The following is a 9,591-nucleotide window of genomic DNA, read 5'->3' as shown; positions in this document are numbered from 1 at the left end:
GTAAATACCTACGATAATAAATGGTGGTGGCAGGATGTGGGCCCCACATAGTTTACGTGGCGCACTACCCAAGCGTGCGCCACAAAATTAAGCTATTTCTGTGGCGCACCCAGAATGGTGCGCCACAAAATAATATTCTGTGGCGCATTTTTAGTGGTGCGCCACAGAAATAAGCTCCGCCTATAAGGGTTTTCCTACTAGTGTCAACATCGCCGGAGGTGTTTGTCGACGGTTCACCTCCATCAACAGTGCCCGTTCCTTCGTCATCACCTCGCTGACGACCTTCATCTTTGATGGGGTTCGTAGCATAGAAAACAAAAATTTGCCTACCGCAAGACGAATAAATCCAAGATCTAATCTATGGAACACCCAAGATCTAATCTACAAGATCGAAGCAACGAGATAGATATGAGACTAACCCTTGAAGATTTCCAAAGCCTACGAGATTAGATCTCGTTGTTGGTGTAGACGATCGTCCTCGGTGCTGCAATCCGGCAGCACTTCCGTACTCGGTCGTGCGTACGGTGTCGATGAAGCCCATCCTCTCCCCGTTCCAGCGGGCAGCGGAGGTGTGGTAGATCCCCTCGGAATCCCAGCAGCACGACGGCATGGTGGTGGAGGTGGAGGAGAAATTCTTGCAGGGCTTCGCCAAGCCTGCGCAGGAAGAAGGAGGAGGGAGAGAGGGGCGGCTAGGGCTTGGGGGGATGATGTGCTGCGCCCCAGCCCTCCCCTCCCTCTTATATAGGCGTGGGGGGGCTGCCTTGGCCCCTCCTCCAAGCCTTTGGGTCGGCCAAAACAAGGGGGGACTTCCCCCAAGTTAAGTCCCTATTTTCAAGGGATTTGATCTTATCCACTTGGTACAGCCACATGGGCCTTGGGGGCTGGTGTGCATGGCCCATGTGGGCCTATGCGACCCCTCTGGTCCATGTTGGTCGTCCGGGATAGGTGGGCCCCACTATGGTACCCTCCGGAACCTTCTAGAACCTCCAGTACAATACCGAAAAATCCTGAACTTTTCCGGTAACCCTGAAAATGACTTCCCATATATGAATCTTATTCTCCGGACCATTCCGGACCTCCTCGTGATGCCCCGGATCCCATCCGAGACTCCGAACAAACTTCGGTCTCCATCTCATATTTTGAGTCTACTTATGCGACATCGAACCTTAAGCGCGTCACCCTACGGTTCGCGAACTATGCAGACATGGTCGAGACTCCTCTCCGAGCCAATAACCAATAGCGGGATCTGGAGATCCATAATGGCTCCCACATATTCAACGATGACTTAGTGATCGATTGAACCATTTACATACGATGCCGATTCCCTTTGTCACGCGATATTTTACTTGTCCGAGGTTCGATCATCGGTATCTCCATACCTTGTTCAACCTCGTTACCGACAAGTACTCTTTGCTCGTACCGTGGTATGTCATCTCTTATGATCCAATCATATGCTTGCAAGCTAATCAGACGACATTCCACCGAGAGGGCCCAGAGTATATCTATCCGTCATCAGGATGGACAAATCCCACTATTGATCCATATGCCTCAACTCATACTTTCCGAATACTTAATCCCATCTTTATAACCACCCATTTACGCAATGGCGTTTGATGTAATCAAAGTACCCTTCCGGTGTAAGTGATTTACATGATCTCATGGTCGAAGGACTAGGTAACTATGTATCGAAAGCTTATAGCAAGTTGAACTTAATGACTTGATCACATGCTACGCTTATTTGGGTGTATGTCCATTATATCATTCACCCAATAACATAACCTTGTTATTAACAACATCCAATGTTCATGATCACGAAACCATGATCATCCATTAATCAACAAGCTAGTTATACAAGAGGCTTACTAGGGACTCCTTGTTGTTTACATAACACACATGTATCAATGTTTCGGTTAATACAATTATAGCATGGTATGCAAACATTATCATAAACACAAAGATATATTATAATAACCATTTTATTATTGCCTCTTGGGCATATCTTCAACAGTCTCCCACTTGCACTAGAGTCAATAATCTAGTTTACATTTGTAAAGATATAACACCTTGGCCTTCTGGTGCTTTATCATGTTTTGCTCACGGGAGAGGTTTTAGTCAACGGTTCTGACACACTCAGAAACGTATGTATTTTGCAATTCATTTGCGTCTCAACGCATCACTCATTTTCCAAATGAGTCGGCATTAATTGTATATGCTTAGTCCTCTGGTGGAACCTTAATTCCGCGGTCTGAAATAAGTCACTAATATTGTCATACACAATATAGCTTCAAAGTTCTGACACTATCGGAACTACACCAAGTTCTCAAAGAACTTCTCGACTTAACATCCTTAGTCATTGTCAAAACAATGACATACTCTGCCTTCATTTGTAGAATCCGTCACAATATTTAGAACTCATCTAAATCTAGCATAGACAACTTCTAGCTCATTGTGCTACCTCAACACTTATCCTAATTGAGATTGAAATTTTATTTTCATATGTGACCAAACTAATATCGGTGTAACACCTTACAGCGATTTGTTTGTCATTACCCCATACAAAACTATATATATCCTTGGTTCCTCTAAAGTACTCAAGGATATTCTTACTGTTGTCCAATAATCATCACATGAATCATTCTGGGATATGCTCGTAACACTATAGAGCACAGGACATCTGACTTTGTACATATTGTTCGTGATCGAAAGTCACTCATGTGTTTTTACTCATTGAGTGTCAAATACACTCAAGTCTTGTTAAACCTTCACATGAAAAGAACACCTTCTTAATATTTCTATATTGAACTACTTCAATATTCATTCTATGTACTTTGACTTAAACTTATTATGTGTTTCAATCTATCTTCATAGATCTTGACACTAAATATGTTTCAGTCCATATCCTTTCATTGAAGTTAATTCTCAATGAAACCTTTTTAATCAATTATGTAATTACATTATTTATAATCAACGATATGTCATCCACATAAAGTATTACAAATATGTCTCAGCGCTCCCACTTAATTTCTTGCAAATGCAAGCATCTTCATCGTTTCTGATGAAATCAAAAACTCTTTGACTATTTCATCCGGTGAAGATTCCAACTCCGTGATACTCACTTCAGCCAATTGAAGTTTGTATACCTATCTAGTATTCCATGGACCAGCAAAACTCTTGGTTGTATCTAGTATACATCCTTCATACACACTTCTGGTAAGGAATGTATTCCTGCCATCCTACTATCATATCTCATAAAAGAAATATGTAGCGATTACTAGAATAATCCACATAGACTATAAGCATTGCCACGGAAGATCTAATCTTATCGTAGTCAACTCTTTGAACTTTGTCGCAAACAACTTTTCGATAAGTCAAGTTTCTTTAAGGATATTCCATCCAAGTCCATCTATTTTATAGATCCATTTACTTTCAAAAAGTATTCATCTATCTTGGATTTCATGGCGCATAGCCATTTTAACGAAGTCGAGGCCCATCATAACTTCTTTGTTTGCGAGTTGGTTTATCATTGTTCAAAATCAATCCTTTATCCACAAATCATTTATTTGATCACAAAGTAAACCATACCTACAAGGTTCAATAAGTACTTCGATCTCCATGACTATAACTCTTTGTAGACATGGGAGCTATGATCTTCGTGGCCGCTTCCGGAACCATTTTCGATGCTGCGCTACTCTGATCATCATGCTCAGGTTCATAAACCTTATCAAGTTCCATTGTCCTCCCACTCAAATACTTCGCTAGAAAACAATTTCTTGGAAATAAGCAAGTAACATTAACAAACACTTTTGTCTTTTTACTTCATAGTGGGAAGAATTCCCAATCCATTCTCTTGGGATAACCAACAAAGACATTCATCCGGTTTTGGTTGTAAACTTATTTACTTATACCAAAATTTTAAGAAAGGACTATTAGGGTTTATACCCATGCCATAACTTGTATGGTGTCATTTCAACGGATCATGATGATGCTCTATTCAGTGTAAAAGCGGAAGTCTCTAAAGCATAATCCATAAAAATATAATGGCATCAATATTTTATCTCATCCTTGATCCAACAAGGTTTGGATACGTATCTCGGATACTTCATCATCACTATGATACTCCAAGAAACGTGAGTTGTAGAACAACTTCATAACTCTCTTAGATGTTTGCTAAAACTCGTAATTCAAATATTTTCACTATGATCCAATCATAGATATTTGACTTTTCTATTATGATGATTTCCACTTCATGCTGAAATTTATTTGAATCCATTCAAAATGTTTCAAACTTCTTCCTTATCGAACATATCCACATATATATACTCAAGTCATTGTTGGAAGTTTTCATAAAGTAGAAGAATCTCCCGCACACAACTATTCCCAGTGAACCACATATATCATCATGTATGTTTCCACTAAGTTAGTTGCCCGTTCAACTCTTGGCCTATGAACGATATTTAATTCATTTCCTTTTAGAAGAGATTTGCAAGCGCCAAATGATTCAAAAATCATATGACTCCAAAAATCCATTTGCATGGAGTTCCTTCATGCGTTCCTCTCTAACATGACCTAAACGGCGGTTTCACAAATAAGTGGAATTCAAATCATTTGCCTTATGGCATTTTAGCGTCAGTGTTATGTATGTGTGTTTCACCATTAAGATTTATAATAACTTATCCATCGTACATGGAGCAATGTCATAATTTGAACAACTCATTGTTTTCATTCGACCAGAGCAAAATAACAATTTATTAAGTTCTTTATTATAAATTCTAAGGGCTAGGTAGAATGCCAACGACAAACATAATAACACTTTATTATGTTCCAGACGTGCATTATTACCATATTCCTTATCAGTCACTCAGGCCATCATATTCTTGTATTGCGTTGTATTGTATGACATCTCATACCAACCAATTTGGTAAAAATACCCAAGAATTTCATTATGTGACCAAACAAGGAGTACATCCATAACATGTATATCATCTATATACACCTGAGCTAGACTTTCTAGTCTTTTCTTTCTTTCTGCCAAAATATCTTTTGTAGTTTCTCTTTTAGCTTTCCTCTTTCTCAGAAAACACCTCACCTTCAATAACTTCTAGGTTTGTTGGTCAAACACCAATAACCTTGAGGATCTTACCTTGAAGTTGATCATCACATGACAAGTGTTCCAGATTTCACTATTAGTAACTTTTAATGTGATGAACAATTTCACTCACAATTTTAACCATCAAATCATGACGACTTTCCGAGACCATGTCACGTACATGCTAGGCTCGTGAAGTTTAACCTCAGTATTCGCATGTGCAAATCTGGCTTGCACCCGTTGTATGCACACGTAGAATCTATAACACCCGATCATCATGTGATGCTTCGAAACGACGAGTCTTAGCAACGGTGCATACTAAGGACGGTCATTTCATGGATATACGAATATCGTTAGTGCCCAACTAGTTGGAGGATCAGGACGCCTAGCGTCGTCAACCTTCGTACATTCCCATAAAACTTATGAGTTTATGTAGTCTCACTAGATTATATTCTATCATCTTGTAATAAGGTCTTAGATATCACATATATCTCATACCTTGCTTATTTCTGAAAACAAAATTTCCAGCTCCTTACTTTTCAAACGGATTTGAACTTCAAGTTTCACGGAGACAAGATGATTTGGTACTAATTGAAACCATTGCTCTTTGAATCATCAATGTGAGGTTTACTAAAAGTTTGCATTAGGACTTAATCATATCTTGATTCTTTAACAATACGGTACCAGATCCGTAAAGTTACTTGTCAGACTTAACAATATTTCTATCTCAATTACAAGACTAGCGCATGGTAGATAACGGATGCCAATTCTACAAATTTAATTCAAAATACTATTCAGACTATGTTCATGATAATTAGTTCATGTTTTAATCTAATTAGTAATGAACTCCCACTTAATACAACATCCCTCATGGTTGTTAAGTGGTACACGATCCAAATCCACTACACCAAAACCGATCATCACGTGAGATGATGTAGCTTCGATGGTGAACATCAACATGTTGATCATATCATCCATATGACTCGTGTTCAACCTTTCGGTTTCTCGTGTCCCGAGGCCATGTCTGTACATGCTAGGCTCGCCAAGCAAACCCAAGTATTCCGCGTGTGCAAACATGGCTTACACCCGTTGTATGTGAACGTAGAGTCTATCACATTCGATCATCACGAGATGCTTCAAAACGACGAACTGTAGCAACGGTGCATACAAAGGGAGAACACTTTATTATCTTGATATTAATGTGAGGGATCATCTTATAATGCTACCGTCGCGATCTAAGCAAGATAAGATGCATAAAGGATTAACATCACATGCAATTCATAATATGTGATATGATATGGCCTTTCTTCTTGTGCTTTTGATCTCCATGTCCAAATCACACGAACATGATCTCCATCATCACCAGCATTGCACCAAGGTCCATGGCGCCGCTTCATAGTTGTCCATCACTTATAGCTACTATAACAACTACTTGAAATAAAGCTATTACATGATGAATAGACACGCAGGTCTTAACAAATTTAAAGACAACCATTAGGCTCTTGCCGGTTGCCATAATACAATAATGAACATCTCATACATCAAAAATAATCATCATCACATCATGGCCATACCATATCACCAAACCCTGCAAAAACAAGTTAGACGCCTCTAATTTGGTTTGCATATTTTACGTGGTTTAGGGTTTTCGAGTAAGATCCAATCTACCTACGAACATGAACCACAACGGTGATACTAGTGTTGTCAATAGAAAGAGTAAATTGGATCTTCACTATGGTGGGAGAGACAGACACCCGCAAAGCCACTTATGCAATACAAGTTGCATGTCAAGCGTGGAGCAAGTCTCATGAGACGCGGTCATGTAAAGTTAGCCCGGCCGCTTCATCCCACCATCCCGCAAGATGCAAAGTACACAAACTAAAGCAACAAAAGCATCAACGCCCACAAAACCATTGTGTTCTACTCGTGCAACAGATCTATGCATAGACATGGCTCTGATACCACTGATGGGGTTCGTAGCATAGAAAACAAAAATTTTCCTACCGCAAGACGAATAAATCCAAGATCTAATCTATAGAACACCCAAGATCTAATCTACAAGATTGAAGCAACGAGATTGGTATGAGACTAACCCTCGAAGATTTCCAAAGCCTACGAGATTAGATCTCGTTGTTGGTGTAGACGATCATCCTCGGTGCTGCAATCCGGCAGCACTTCCGTACTCGGTCGCGCGTACGGTGTCGATGAAGCCCATCCTCTCCCCGTTCCAGCGGACAGCGGAGGTGTGGTAGATCCCCTCGGAATCCCAGCAGCACGACGGCATGGTGGTGGAGGTGGAGGAGAAATTCCTGCAGGGCTTCGCCAAGCCTGCGCTGGAAGGAGGAGGGAGAGAGGGGCGGCTAGGGCTTGGGGGCATGATGTGCTGCGCCCCAGCCCTCCCCTCCCTCTTATATAGGCATGGGGGGGCTGCCTTGGCCCCTCCTCCAAGCCTTTGGGTCGGCCAAAACAAGGGGGGGGGGGGGAACTTCCCCCCAAGTTAAGTCCCTATTTTCATGGGATTTGATCTTATCCACTTGGTACAGTCACATGGGCCTTGGGGGGCTGGTGTGCATGGCCCATGTGGGCCTATGCGACCCATCCGGTCCATGTTGGTCGTCCGGGATAGATGGGCCCCACTATGGTACCCTCCGGAACCTTCTAGAACCTCCGGTACAATACCGAAAAATCCTGAACTTTTCCGGTAACCCTGAAAATGACTTCCCATATATGAATCTTATTCTCCGGACCATTCCGGACCTCCTCGTGATGCCCCGGATCCCATCCGAGACTCCGAACAAACTTCGGTCTCCATCTCATATTCCGAGTCTACTTATACGACATCGAACCTTAAGCGCGTCACCCTAGGTTCGCGAACTATGCAGACATGGTCGAGACTCCTCTCCGAGCCAATAACCAATTGCGGGATCTGGAGATCCATAATGGCTCCCACATATTCAACGATGACTTAGTGATCGATTGAACCATTTACATACGATGCCGATTCCCTTTGTCACGCGATATTTTACTTGTCCGAGGTTCGATCATCGGTATCTCCATACCTTGTTCAACCTCGTTACCGACAAGTACTCTTTACTCGTACCGTGGTATGTCATCTCTTATGTTACAATCATATGCTTGCAAGCTAATCAGACGACATTCCACCGAGAGGGCCTAGAGTATATCTATCTGTCATCAGGATGGACAAATCCCACTATTGATCCATATGCCTCAACTCATACTTTCTGAATACTTAATCCCATCTTTATAACCACCCATTTATGCAATGGCGTTTGATGTAATCAAAGTACCCTTCCGGTGTAAGTGATTTACATGATCTCATGGTCGAAGGACTAGGTAACTATGTATCGAAAGCTTATAGCAAGTTGAACTTAATGACTTGATCACATGCTACGCTTATTTGGGTGTATGTCCATTATATCATTCACCCAATGACATAACCTTGTTATTAACAACATCCAATGTTCATGATCACGAAACCATGATCATCCATTAATCAACAAGCTAGTTATACAAGAGGCTTACTAGGGACTCCTTATTGTTTACATAACACACATGTATCAATGTTTCGGTTAATACAATTATAGCATGGTATGCAAACATTATCATAAACACAAAGTTATATTATAATAACCATTTTATTATTGCCTCTTGGGCATATCTCCAACAATCTTCACCGCCAAGGTTCAGATAAGAAGAGATATCGTCTTCTTCATCTTCTTGGGGCGGCGGCACATAAAGAATGTCGCCGTTTATGATGCCGAAAATATGTGCCTCGGCTTCCGGATTATAGTTATCCCTAATCGGGTCGGCTCTATCGTCCGCCATATGTGTCACTCCTGAAAACATGTAGTAAAAACTAATTAATTGTGTATATGCCAGCATTATTGACATCTCTTCTACATATAAAGAGAGAGGGCGACGAGGGAGGCGAGAGGGGGGACGCGTATTAGATGTGTATATGCGGACGATCGACCTCGCCTCGCAGTGACCGCGTGACCGAGAGACCGGTGGCGGTGGCGAAAGGGCGGTGGCGGTGGCGGTGCCGATCCTCTCTCTCGTAAAAAAACAAAAAAAAACCGCGCGTATATGGAGGGGGAGGCGAGGGCCTCGCCGCCCCCTCCGTATACACGCGGGGTCGGTGGTGAAAGGGCGGTGGCGAAAGGGCGGCGGTGGCGAAAGGGCAGTGGCGGTGCCGAGGACAACACACATAACCCTCGCCGCCCCTCTCGATCCCAAAAAACAACACCACGCGTATACGGAGGGGGCGACGAGGGGCTCGCTGCCCCCTCCGTATACGCGCGGTGGTTAAGTCAAATTTGAGTTTTTTTAAGTCAAATTGTAGTTCTTTTTTGAGACATAATTTTTAAGTCAATTTTTAGTTTTTTAAAGTCAAATTTTAGTTTTTTTTACACAATCTTTTTTAAGTCAAATTTTAGATTTTTTTACACAATCTTTTTAAAGTCAATTATTAGTTTTTTTAAGTC

The sequence above is a fragment of the Lolium rigidum genome, chromosome 5 (genome assembly GCF_022539505.1).
Source record: "Lolium rigidum isolate FL_2022 chromosome 5, APGP_CSIRO_Lrig_0.1, whole genome shotgun sequence".
Taxonomy (NCBI): domain Eukaryota; kingdom Viridiplantae; phylum Streptophyta; class Magnoliopsida; order Poales; family Poaceae; genus Lolium; species Lolium rigidum.
The sequence above is the reverse complement of the archived record's forward strand: the minus strand, read 5'-3'. Positions refer to the sequence as shown.